Raw genomic sequence first — 13,662 nt, forward strand, 5'->3', positions numbered from 1 at the left:
TCCTCTGTCTCTACCTCCTGTCTCAACATAGAAGCACCAAGGTGTTAGGTGTATAATACTAGGGTGTTAAGTACATAACACTGTACTGGGATGTTTGGTGCACAAAACACTGTGTTGGTGTGTTAGATGCAGAACATTGTATCTGGCCTTTGTTTGTGTTCTAGGGTTTCAAACTGTGTGGCAGGCACTCTAGTCTCTGAGCAATCTCCTTCAATGCTTTAATTTTTTCCATAACTTGATTTTATATGTGTCTTTCTTACCTTTCTATTGCTGTGATGAGACACCACGACCAAGATAACTTATAAAAGAAGACACTTACTGATTGGTGCTCATGGTTTCAAAGAACCAGAGTCTGTGATCATCACAGTGTGGTGGCAGGCAGGCCATGGGAGCATGGTATGGGAGCAATAGCTGAGAGCTTAAATATCCTGGTTCACAGGCACAAAGCAGAGAAAGAGAGCCAGCTGGGAATGAAACCTCTAATCCCTTCCCACAATGACACACCTCTTCCAACCAGATTACACTTCCTGATCCTTCTCAAACAGTCCCATCACCTGGGCAAGTATTCAAATAGACAAGCCTGTGGGAACCATTCTCATTCAAATCTAGGCTCAACAAAGGCCAGAAGAGGGTGTTCAATGCCCTAGAACTGGAGGTTCAAAGATGGTTGTGAGCCACCATGTGGGTGCTGGGAGTCAAACCCAGGCCTTCTGGAAGAGCAGCAAGTGCTCCTAACCACTGAGCCATCTCTCTGGCCCCTCTGAATGTTTGTGTTTGCTTGTTTGTTTGTTTGGCTGGTTGGTTTTTTACACCAATTGACACATTCATGTGACTTTTCTTCTTCAGCCTGTGTGATCATTTCCACTGATGGAGTCTCCTATCAAAACACCCTGACATCCCTGGGATAAACTGTTAATTGTATATGTGCTGAAGGGTATACACACACACACACACACACACACACACACACACACACACACACACACACACATATATATTTATATGTGTGTTAATGGTGTATGTGCTGAAGGATATACATATATATGTGTGTGTGTGAAGGATATACATATATATGTGTGTGTGTGCGTATATATATATTTTATTTATTTATTTTTTTATTTTTGCTGTCTTTGACATTCCCATCCGACAAGTGGACTTTAGCCCCTCCTGAGGCCTGAAAAGACATGCTAAAGACCTTCACTCTCCCCAGCTTTCAGTATCCACATCAAGGTTTTGGAGTACCCCCTGGGAAGATGTGTGAGGCAAGGGCCCTCTAAAAAAGAGCCTGAGCTGTTCCCCAACTCTCCCCTGCCGTAGGTGGATCCTGAGGCAGCGAGGCCCACTCTTCACTCCATGGCCTCTGCTATCCTGCCCCTTGAGAGAGATGCCTTCCTCCCCTAGCTGTACCATCCTGGTTTTGCAGGCCCTTCCTCCCAACCCTTGCCAAGTTGAGCCAGCTTACCTCTGAACTCTGAACTCCACCAGGCTGTGGACATGCCACCAGGTTCTAATCGTCAGGAACTGGAGCCAACTTTGGATTTTCCATTGGGCACTTTGTGATGTGCGTTTGGGCTCCCAGGTCAGGCTGACCTGAAAGCTGACCAAGCCAGGCTTCACCAGAGTGGCGGACAGGAAGAGCTCAGGCACCTTTTGACCTCAGAAGCCAGATAAGTTGCTGGACCCAAGCACTCCTGGGCTATTTTTAGCTCACTGGTTCCCAGCAGGGAAGACCTAGCTTGTTTAGGGTCTGGGCGTGGAGAACAATGAGCCTTTGAGCTTCAGCTGGGCTTGTGAGGCCTGAGGGGAAAGCAGCAACTATGAGAGCAGGAGCAGGTCTGGCTATGCTGGGCAGAGGCCCCCCAGTTCCCACCCACAGGAAGGACCACTACCCCAGTTCCTCCAGGCCTCCTGTAGAGCCAGGTGCTGGCCGCTGAGTGACACGGAAGGCCAGGCTGCTGCAGAGGCCCTGCCACCATTCCCAGGGCCCTTTCTGGGGTCTGTGCTCAGCCCACAAGTCTCCACATGTCTATTACTGTGGCACAGATGTGGACAGTGAGGCCCTAGGGCCTCAAGATCTACAACACACTATAACCAAAAAGAAGAGTCAAGATTTTGCCCCAGGCCTTTCCTAGTCCTCTGGACACCGTAGAGACTTCCCTCTTAGGCTTTCCTGGGATGACACAGATCATAGTATCTCCTCCATAATGGTTCTGACTCCATTAAGTGCCTCAGACAGTTGCTTGCTTTTCCATTAGCAGCAGTAATGTAAGTGGTGGAGCTTTCTGGTAAGGCTATGGGTGAGTTGTGCTCACCAGCAGGAGTACCACAGTGATGGAGGAACACCATGTCTGTTACCACCTTTGTCTGCATCTAGCCTTAAATTTACTGAACAGGATAGCAACAGGAGCGCTCCTCACCTGCTACAAGGTACACAGAGGAGGCTGCCAGGCTCCTTCACTCTCTAGCCAAAATTCTGAACAGCACTGGGGATTTTAACATAAGTAGCATGATAGGACACTGAGACAGGAGACAGAGAGCATCCAGAACTTTCCTTGAGGCCAGGTTCTCCTCTTCAACCGTGTAGAGATGGTCTGGGCTTAGCGATAGCTGACAAATTCCTCTGGGTGTCCTGGTCTGACCTTGGGATGTCAGCTGTCTTGTGCTCAGGGTTGGTGTGTACTTTTTCTAGCTTTATAAACTACAGGAAACTTTGCCACCCAAATGAAGCCTGGGCTAAGGCCTTTAGGGTGGTGTAGGATGTGGGGTGAACCCAGAGCATGCCTGGGGCAGGGAGCAGTGGCTGGCACTGTTAGCAAGACAGACTGAAGCATGGACACCAAGGAACTACTGGGGTGGAGGGCAGACCATGCCAGGCCAGTGGGATGGGACTCTAGCCATCATACCTCTACAGGTTAGCAGTGACAGAAAGAACTGGGGACACTAGGCAGTTCCCATGGAAGATGACCACGATGTTCTGGAGAGGCAAGCATCAGGAAAAGCTTCTTGGGAGAGGTGCCAACTAGAGAAGTCTTGAAGGACAAGTCACAGATTGCCAGCAGAGGGGGATGTCATTCAGGGACCCTGTGAGGAAGAAGGCAGGTGCTACTGAAGACTTCAGGTGACATTATGCTAAGTGTCCCCAGACACTAACGAAGCTCTTCCTGCAGGCTGCAGCAGGCATGTGGAGCAGGGGTGGATGGGGAAGATGTATGCATCTATTGGAAGCCGGTGCTGGTCACACAGAGGGGCACCGGAATATCCAGCTGAAGACCAAGGACTTTACTCCTGTGAGAGGAGCCTGAGGGCTCTGAGAGGAAAGGGCCAGGTGACACTGCTCCAGGGAGAGAGACCAAGGAGCTGGTATTTGGTGAGTTCTTAGTGTTGAGAGCAGTGTGGGCTGGACCACAGTGCCAAGGATACCAGTGGGAGGGTAGGGGAGGTTGCCATAGTCCTAGTGAGGTCTGATGCCACGTGGCACTGGCCTCGTGGCCTCCTATTCGTAGAAGCATTGGATAGTGACTTTCCAAGAACTGCTCTTTGTTTCTAAGCTTCTGCTGGGACCTAGAGAAGCCTGACCTTTGAATCAGTCAAGCCTAGCTTATAACTCGTGGCTACCCAGGGCAGCTGGGGACAGGAACAGGACACATATCGATCAAGTGCCTCTCTTGTGCCAGGCCCATGTGCCAGCTACTCTACATACTCACCCAAAATCCTCTAACCAGCCCTAGAGGGGGCAAGTTGAAACCTCCACTTTACAGAAGAGGGACTGAGGCTCTGGGTGCGAGGAGGGCTGGGGAAGTGTTAAATCTGGATCCCTTTTTCACCCTCAATGCCCAGCTCCCGTGAAGGTCTGGTGGTCTCCAGCTGAGCTGCATCAGTTTCCAAGAGGTTGGAGGTGGATCTCTGGAAGAACAAGGGGAGAGCGGGGAACAGGTGTCAGGTCTGCTAGCTGTCTGGGAAAGATGGAGAAAGGGCAAGGAGAGATGCCCCATAGTCTGGTGTGCTCAGCGACATCACTTCCCACCTCCTCTTCAGTCTGTTCACAGCTGCACCACAGAGTCCATGCCCCTCCATGGAGCTACACCACTACACACCTGCTGACTGCCCCCAACTTCTTTGACTCAATCTCAAAATGTAGAAAAGCCTTCTCTTGGCTCCAGGCTGTCCTCTTGGGTCCTGGTGGCTGCCAGGGGTCTGCCTTCCCTTCTCTTTCCTCTCTGAGCCTCTTTTCTCCTCCAACAAAGCAGGTCGATGATACCTCCTGATGGACGGGTGGGAGAGGGAACTAGGTCATGTTCACAGAGGCCTCCAGAGGCAGCTCTGGGAGCCTTTGCTGGGCTGCAGTGGTGGTTGCTGGGATTGCCATGGTGTCTTTGTTGTCACAGATTTTCTTGCTGTCCCCTCCCCTTTCAGCACTGAGGTACTTTGGAGGCCAGTCCAACCATAGCTGTATTGCCTGCTGCTGTCTGAGCTGTGGGATTTTGGGGTGTCACCAGAGGCCAGAATCTTATGACTTGGGGCAAGGTAAGTGAGGAGCAGAGTTTTGAAACACGACTTACTTTTCATCAGTCTCTACTTGTCATGCTATCCATCTAAGAAAGATACGGAAAAGATGGGGTCGGGAGAGGTGAGGACTGTAGCCTCAATTTCAGTCGAGCTCTGGCTGGTACCCAGAATGGACCCAGTTACATTATTTGGAGCCTGAGCATCAGATCCTATAAAAGTAACTTTTATTTGCCAGATGTAACCTGTCATCTCTTAGGCTTACTGCTGAATAAACTCACCCTTTCTGGTTCTTTCTGAACTCTGGCTGGCTGGCTCAACTCAGCTGTTCTAGCTTAAAACACCTCTCCAAGTTGACGGATTCAAACTGTCTTCTTTCAGCTTCTCACTGAATTGCTCTGCTTAGAAAGCACTGAAGTGGAAATCTCTGGTTTCTTTAACAGCTCAGTTGTGTCATGTGATGCTTTTCTGGAAGCTGTCTTGTGAGAGGGTACATGACTTTTTTCTGAAAACCGATACTTAAGAGGGCACATGATGCTTAGAAAGAATATAAATGGAACCCCGCAAACAGTGAGAGGGTGCTACAACATACATTGCTTCTCTGGTTTTCACTGGTCTTTGCTGGTCTTTGTTGGTCTTCACTTTGTAGAGAGAAACACACCATCAAACTTCTAGTGGTATTCTGGCTGATTTTGGTTGCTTCCACTGACTCATGCCAATTTGGCGGGAGCCTTGCTGTTTCTGTTGGATCCTGCGCCCGCTACTGATTCATGTTTGGTGTTTGCTATTGAACTGGACTCTTCCTGACAACGAAGAGTGGAATCGTCCCAAGGAACTACTTCTAAGAGGCTCCACAAACCCCTTTTCCTATTAACCTTTTTTTTCCCTACCTCTGGTTAGTGGGTTAGAAAGGAGGTTGAATCATTAAAGAACCCTAAATAAAGTAGGTTTTAAAATAGTTCTAAACCTACAAAAAAACTGCCTCTGAATTCCATGAACTGAGCAGCACTGACCACACTGACTGCCCAAAGTCAAGTGAACTCAACTGCGTTCAGCTAAACTGCACCAAACTGCACCAAACTGCACCAAACTGAACTCAACTGAATGACACTCACTGAACTGTCCTCCCCTCCTGACATTGTGTATTCCTCTTAGGTAGCCTCTCTTTGCTGCCTGTCTTGTGAGAGTTGGGCATATCCTATTTGGCTCATTCTGTCAAAATCTTTCTCTGATTTGTCACTTTAGGATTAAAGGTGTGTACTAAAGTTGTGTCTGTATTCCAGCCAGAGGGATTAAAGGTGTGTGGTTTGTCTGCATTCCAGCTGGATCACACAGACCTAGAAGGTCTTTGGATGTGAACCCTTGCCAGAGCAGCCATGTTACTGGATTAAAATTCCTCTACAAGAGCCACATGACACACACTGAAGACATAATACTGTGCCCAAACACCAGACATCTGTAACAGTACCCATGCTACATGTATACACAGGACCCACAGAAACAAGCCACTGCGCGCGCGAGCACACACACACACACACACACACACACACACACACACACACACACAGAGAGGCATGAACAAACACACTTGCAGACCACCAATGCAATTAGCTCCTTTTGATTGAGCAATTACATTTCAACAAAAACTCTAGAGAGTTCAGTGAAGCTTGTAAGGAGCTGGGATTTCATTCACCCCAGTAGCATCTTCGGATGACTAAGAACCAGCTGTGCACTCCTGGGAAGATGGATAAGCAGCTGTGTATCTTTTATTACCATCCCAACTTGTGTGATCAGATAGATCCAGGCACCCAGAGGGAGTATGGAATAACCAGAATCCTAGCTGTAGACACAGAGTGTCTATGCTTGATGGCTGAAGTGAACTGTCACTTGACAGAATCTGGAATCAACTGATTGTGGGGATTATCTTAATTGTGTTAAATGATGTGGGAAGTCTATTTGGAGGCTCAGTGTTTAAGAGTACATACGGTTCTTGCCTAGGACTCAAGCTGAGTTCCCAGCACATATCCATGTCTGCTGGTTCACAACTGTCTCTAACTCCAGTTCTATGGGATCTGATGCCCTCTGGCTTCTACAGAGACCTGTGCTCACACATACACACACAGACCATACATATAATTTAAAATAATAAAAAGGAAAGTCTTCAAAAAGAAAGACCCACCTTTAATGTGGATGGGACCATTCCCTAGTCAGGGATCCTGGACTGTATAAAGTACATACAGTGTGCTAAATACTAATATGCATCCAGCTCTCTTTGCTTGCTAATTTTGATGGGATATGGCCAGCATCTTAGGCTTCTGCTGCCTTGACTCTCCTGCGGTGGGTTTTGAGCTAAAATAAACAAGTAAACAAATCTTTCCTCCCTTGAGTTGCTTTTGTCAGAGTGTGTTTATCGCAGCAACAAGAAAATAAACTCACATACCCCTTTTCAGTCACGTTTTTTTTCCGGTGACACTGGGGGCTTGAGACCCTAGTGCCCCACGTCCTTCCAGCTCCTCCACCATCTTTAATCCAGCACATGGGTTCCTTGCCTCCACTGCGCATGTGTGTGCATCTGCGCGTTGGGGGCTGTAGGCATGATGTCTGTAGCTCAGCCAGCCCATGAGCTCATCCACTCGGCCCTCTCCTGGAGTCCCCTTTGGAGACTTCCCTGCCAGCTCCACCCAGCAGGGCAAGCAGATGCAAAATTGGAGCAAGCCCTCCTCTTGGGCCAGGAAAGAAAATATTCCTTTTCCCCCCTTCTCTCTAAAAATATGCTCAGGGCTTTTTTGAGCCTCAATGCAATAAAAAACAGCTGTGGCTCCAAACACCCCCGCAGCCTTCGCCTGGGGAGATGGAAAACAAAAACAGGCTCTGAAGGCAGATCGGCGCGTGTCCCAGCGCTGGCTCGGCTGAGGTGCCTCTGGCCTGGAGTGGCTCCCCAGGGACACCAAACTGTCCCTGTTTTCTAGTCCTGGGCACTGAAGCCACTCGTTTTCTTTTCTCAATTCTATCATAGATGATGAAGTAAGAAGTATGGCTTGAACTCTGCTTCCTGGCTATACCCAGAGCCAGCCTGACCGACAGCAGCAGCGTCCTCTAGTGGCCAGGAGGAGGCTGTTTGTGATGTGGGGAGCTGGAGGGCTTCCCGGAGCCGGTGACCTTGGGATCGCCTTTAAGATGGGGACAGGAAGTATTTTGGGGTGACCAGAACAGACAGCAAATCGGGGTGGGGGTTACAGAGATCGTCTGGGGAGATAGAACGAGACCTTGCAGTTGGGTGAGATGTATTTTAGACAGGTGAGTGGGACCCATGGAAGGGGCTTGAACACTAGGGTCATTTGTATGAGGAAGGGGCTCGCTGTGTTAGAGGCCCTAGCTTGGTAGATGAGTACCTTAAAGGATCTATACCTTCTGGCAAGGCTTCGGTATGCTGTCAATGGGTCTTCCTATCTGGCCCTGACTTTATTAGGAGCCCAGCCCCCACTCACGGGAGCAAGCATTAGGGCAGATATCCGGAGGATGGAGGTAAATGCATGTAACAGACTGCAATGGCTTCAGACCAGAGAGCCCAGAGGGGCTTTCAGTGGGTGATTGAGGAGCCCTGGAAAACTGAAAGTTCCCCCCTACCCAGTAGCAAGCCAGCCCTAATGTGTGCTTGCTGGCTTCCATGTTACTTCATAGTTCTTCCACCCGTCTGAGTGGGTCCCGGCTTGTTAGAACCTCTAAGTGTGCCAGCTGCGTGGGGCAGGCCTTGAGGCAAGGGCTCCTGGTCATTGTAGTGGTGTGTTACCCTCGAACTGTATCTTCCCTTGCTTCAGCCCTGGTCCTCCCCTGCCTCCCCTGCCTTTGTCAGAATGCCCCCCCCCCCCCTTCCTCCCTCTGCTCCCTGTCTAGGCCCCAGGTCAGCCTGGGGTCCTCAAGAAATAATAATAACAACAATAATGCTGGTAGCATCCTTGCACATTTTATTGTTCACCACCTACACTGACTCTTGACAAGAAACAGCAGACCCAGCTGAGGCCATCATTTCTTGGGGCCAGATTCACACATGTGCACCTGGTTCACCTCCCCTGGCCTCTTTTCTGCCTCCAGTTAGTGGTTTAATGGGTGTGGCTTGGGTTTGGGGATTTAAAAAAAAAAAGATTCCCAGAAAAATTCAAGTTTGGGAACCACCGGTTTTCTGAAGAATTTTAAAAAAGGACTCACAAAACCCAAACAAAAGATTTTATTGAGATTTAATTGGCATACCATAAATTGCACACACTCAAAAGATGAAATTTGAGAAATTTCTAAAAGCTGTCCTAACCATTTTAACACTGAGTTCAGTGGTTCTAAGTATAGCCCTGCTGTTGTGCAACTAGTTGATAGAACTTTCTCATCTTGCAACACCGAGCAAGCCTCTAGGCCCATTAGTAATGTCCAGGCTCTTGGGAGCATTTCTTTTCTCCATGACGGTTTCTGTGTTTGTGGTCTTAGAGATTAAGTTCACTGAGCTACACCCCAACCTCATGTTTAGTTCGTGAGGCAGGACATCACTATGTAGATATAGGTTAACCTCAACTGGACTTACACTGTACACCGGGCTGACTTTGAGCTTGCAATCCTCCTGCCTTAGCCTCTTTTGAGTAGCTGAGATGATAAGCATGTGTTAGGAGAGCTTGCCCCTCCTCTGTCCTACCCTCTTCTCTTTCCCTCTTCCCTCCTCCCTCCTTCCCTTCCTCCCTCCCTTCCTTCCTTTCTTTTTCGAGACAAGGTCTCACTGGCTTAGAGTTCCTTAGGTAGATTACGCTGGCCTTGAAATCACAGAGATCTGCGCCTCTGCCTCCTGAGTGTTCTTCTCCGTGATTGAATATACCAGGTACTCTTCAAGTGGCATAGGCCATCATGTTTGTCATAGGATCTCCTTCCCTTTTAAGGCTGAGTAAGCCTCTGTGTGAGTGATCACTCTTTCTTTACGCACTCCCGTGTCCCTCTGTGGACATCACCTGCTTCCATCTGGGTTGTTGCATGCTTAGACAGACACCAGATCACTGCCTTTCTTCCAACTCAGCTTTCAGTTCTTTTGGGTCTAGATTTGGAAGTGGAAGGCTGGGTCATTGGAAATGATATTTTTAGTTTTCTGAGGAAGTGACTTCTTCTTTCCCTAGTGGTAGCATGTGCACAGTCCCACCCCGAGTGCATATGCAGTGCACTTTCTCTAGTCCCTTGCCAACACTTACTGCTTTCTGTTTTGGGGGTAGTCGCCCTCCCTTAAAGGGTGAAGAGCTGTCTCTGATTCTGATTTGCATCTCTCTAATGATTGGCATTGTTTAGCGTCTTTCCTTGTGCTTTCCATTTCTTCAGAGGAGTGAAGGGACCTTTTTTTCCTCTCTTGGTGTAGCCTTGGGGTTCAAGGCATCTACATGGCGAAGCACGGACTCCCAATGGCAGAAAGCCATGGGCCCCTTGGATCTGAAGGAATAAGGGGCAAGTGCAAGACACAGGGCCCTGGTCTTCTGCTGGGTGAGATCAGCAGGCAGAGGGCAAGGATGAATATAGGGGACAGAAAGGAACAGCTAGAATAACTCACAAGAGCGGGCTATACCGCTCACTTCATTTGTGTGTATGATGCATGTATGCATGCATGTATGTATAGCGTGTGTTTGTGTGTGTGTGCATGTATGTGCAGAAGGTGCCTGCAGCAAGTGTGTGTATTAACTAGATGTTAACACTGGTTGTCTTCCTCAATCACTCTGCATTGCTTTTTGAGACAGGACTCTTCATTGAACCTGAAGCTTGCCAACTTGGGCCAGATCCTCCTGTCTCTGTCTCCCTAGCACTAGGACTGCAGGCATCTGCCACCCCCCCCCCCCACCCCCCAGCTTTTCATAAGTGTTCTGGATATTTAAACTCAGGCCCTCAGACTTATACAATAAGCACTTTATCCACCAGGCCATCTCCCTGATCCCCCCCCAGGCCCCCATCAGAAAATGAGGAGTGAGGCTTGGCTCTGCTTGTGTTTGTTCGGTAGGAAATAAAATTCTGACTTCTGACCCTCAGCGGTGGACACCCCAAGCATGTGCTACAACTAACCAGATGGACTGACAAGAGAGGGCTGTGCTGCCCACTTCATGTGTATGTGTGGTGCATGTGACCGTGGAGGGTGACAGGAGAGACTAGACTAGTTGGCAAGCTCCAGCTTCCATGAGAGACCCTGTCTCAGAAAATAAAATAGTTAGAGATGGCCAGTGAACCATGCCTTCTGCTCCACTATCTTTGTGACTAAGTCAGAATACACTGATGAGTGCTCCGGTTCTTCCAGCATCCTCTTCTCCAGAGGCAAGCCTGCACAACTTACCTCTAAAGTCAAAGACCGAGTCGATACAAAGTATACCAGGCCCATCCTTCGCCTGATACCTAAACTTAGTTGCAGGTTAAGCCACCGCTACAGAAATGCTGGCTTTGTTCTACTCCTGACAGCCCCACCCCACCTTGATTCTTCAAATGTGTCTGGTCTCTCGGTTTCATTGATACACTCATAACTTTGCTTTGCCCTGACTTGTTCTGAAATTCTTTCTTTCTTTGATGTTAAGTTGTGAACCTAGCTGTATCTGAGCCGAGCACCCTGAGACTTTGGTGGGACTCACTGGGTTGCCCAGCCAGCAGCATGAAAATCTATTTCCTTCTTACAAGTGCCATTTGGGCCAAGATGGGGCTCTGTTTCAGAGAGACTGCCAGTCCAGGGCTCCCACCATGAGGCCACCTGGGACAAGCAGCTAGAGTGTCATCGGTGGAAGAGTAAAGTGTTTCTGCAGTGACTTCAATTGGAGAGAGGAACTCTAGGACCCAGCCAAGAGCTTGAAACCAGATCATTCTTAGGAGCAGTGCCCAGACCCGAATCCAACAGCATCCCACTCTCCTGCCTTGGCAGAGACTCCCTCATGGGGAGCTCTGAAGGGAAAGGCGTGCTCTGTAGGTCTGTGGGATGCTCTGACCGGACACTTCGGGGAATGAATGAATCCAAGATCCTCAGAAACTCAGGTCCCCAAAGTCAGACTCATGTAAATTACTCAGAAACTTTAAGAGATCTGGGGCAGCACCCAAGAACATGGCTCTGAGACATACTTCGAGCCCACAAAGGCCTACCCCCACCCTATTCCTACTTCCACCCCTACCCACCCACTTCACAGATGGGGAAACCAAGGCCCTGAGAGAAGCAGAGTAATGGCTCAAGGTCACCAGGCAAGTCAGAGGCTGAGCTGGCTTCTGGCTGGCGGGCTTCCTTCCCACTGCGTTCCGGCTGCCCTCCATGAGCATTCCAAGGCACCGTGTAACAGGAAAGGAAGTGTCAGCAGGCCGGCTCACCACACACAGCCCTCCTGCTTGCAGTCAAATGCCATGAGCCTGCTTTTTCCAGACCAGGAGGGGGACCAGATTACCAAACCCAGCATTTACTTCTATTTTCCAAGAACGAAGTCAGCAGTTTTACTCTGAACAGAGTGCTCAGAGGCCCTGAGCCCCTCATGTGTTGCAAAGTCCCCTCCTGGGCTGTCTTGCATCTTGAAGGTGTGTGTTATGGAGTCTCAGATACAGTACCTCCTTCTGTTGCTTCCCTCTCTAACTTCTAAAGTTGAGGGTGTACCAGTAAGTGGTTCGACCCACAATTCACAACACAAACCCTCTCTGCCCCAATGTCCCCAAATGTCCTAGGTATTGAGCTGTGGTCATGTTGTCCAGGATGTTATAAGTCCAGATGTGAATCAAAGTTTTGCCTCTAAATGCTGTGGGTGCCTCAGTAAGGTCCCCCTTTTTCTGGACTTCTCCCAACAACTCTCTGTACTAAGAGGAAAGAGGAGGGGCTGAATCTTTGAGGCCTTTGTAATGTGGGCCATTCTGGACTCTGCAGTCCAAGAGGCCTGAGACAGGTTTATGCTCTAAAGTGTCATGGGAGAGAAATCCACTCACTCCTGTGCCTAAAGGGTGGACAATCAGCTCTCTTGGGTCCCTCCCCCAGAGCAGTATCCTAACTCCTGCTCTACCAGGAATGGAAAAACCTATATCTGCCAATGACCTCACTCTACAAAACTGCAGGAGGCTGGGCCAAGCATCGCTCCAGGGAAGTGGATGAGGAAAAGGCTCCCAGCTGCCAGCAGGGCTCCAGTGTGCGGAGTCTCACCAAGCTCAGAGACCCCCAGGCCTTGGGCTAGTTCACAACTCCTCTGACTTGGGTCCTCCTTACTCCACAAGAGGCATGCCTGAGAACAAATACTAGGACCTTCTCACTAGACAAACCTAATACCCCTGCGGCTCTGCATATAGAATTTCAGAGGCCTCTGGGCCCCAGGGCTGCCAGGAGAGGCTCCTGAGAGCCAGAGGTGGGGACTGAGAAAAGAGAAAGGGAGCCATCCTGACTGATACAGAGCACACTGGACACATGACTGCTCCTGGACGCTTGTCATGTGGGTCACCCTCTGGCCTGACATCTTCTTGTTCTATAGTTGGGAGAGCACCTTGACCCTGTGTGGTGATGGCAGATAGCATCATAGTATCATGGTTCCTATTGCAGTGGTGTGTGTGTGCATGGGGGGGGGGAGGGAGAGAGGAAGGGAGGGAGGGAGAGAGAGAGAAAGAGAGAGAGAGAGAGAGAGAGAGAGAGAGAGAGAGGGAGCGCGCCATGTTAATGCTCATATCTCAGCTTTTCAACCTACAGAATGAGAGGATCAAAAAGCTCAGCTCCAGGCTGCTGAGCTGGCAAAGCAAGAAAAAGCACTTGTCACCACATCTGTCGGTCCCCAGGAGCTACAGAGCAGAAGGAGAGAACTGATCCCTGCAAGTTGTCCTCTGATACATGCCTATGCATGTGTGTGTATACACACATGTATATGCCCATGTACCAAATAAGTAAATGTAAAAAATAATTAAGACCAGATCCAATGAGCAGAGGGAGCCTGGAAGTGCAGTTTCTAGTATTCTGAGAGGCCTGCGGGAGGTGCACCTTTCCACTGTAGCTATGGAAAGCCCCCCCCCCCCCCCCCCCCGCAAGCAGAAACTAGGGAGAGGCAGTTATCATCCCAGGGCAGAGCACAGGAAGGGCAGCAGAGTGACCTTCCCCTGGGACTGTGATAGTGGAATCCCCATGTGTCCTTGTCCTGCTCTCAGTGAAGGAGGAGCGGGCAGACC

At 49.5% G+C, this 13,662-nt stretch overlaps 2 long non-coding RNA genes across 2 annotated transcripts; one reads left to right on the top strand and one right to left on the bottom strand.

Annotated features, from left to right (window-relative positions):
- The first annotated feature begins 2,786 nt into the window (after positions 1 to 2,786).
- On the top strand, positions 2,787 to 5,768 carry Gm11210 (predicted gene 11210). The gene is made up of 3 exons (NR_168135.1): positions 2,787 to 3,367; positions 4,414 to 4,524; positions 5,153 to 5,768. It is a non-coding gene; the product is annotated as a predicted gene 11210 (long non-coding RNA).
- Gm11211 (predicted gene 11211) lies at positions 2,809 to 7,047 on the bottom strand. Its single transcript, NR_166522.1, has 3 exons — positions 6,944 to 7,047; positions 3,705 to 3,903; positions 2,809 to 3,081 (listed from the first exon to the last, which is right to left on the bottom strand). It is a non-coding gene; the product is annotated as a predicted gene 11211 (long non-coding RNA).
- Positions 7,048 to 13,662: the final 6,615 nt, after the last annotated feature.

The sequence above is a fragment of the Mus musculus genome, chromosome 4 (genome assembly GCF_000001635.26).
Source record: "Mus musculus strain C57BL/6J chromosome 4, GRCm38.p6 C57BL/6J".
NCBI classification, from domain to species: domain Eukaryota; kingdom Metazoa; phylum Chordata; class Mammalia; order Rodentia; family Muridae; genus Mus; species Mus musculus.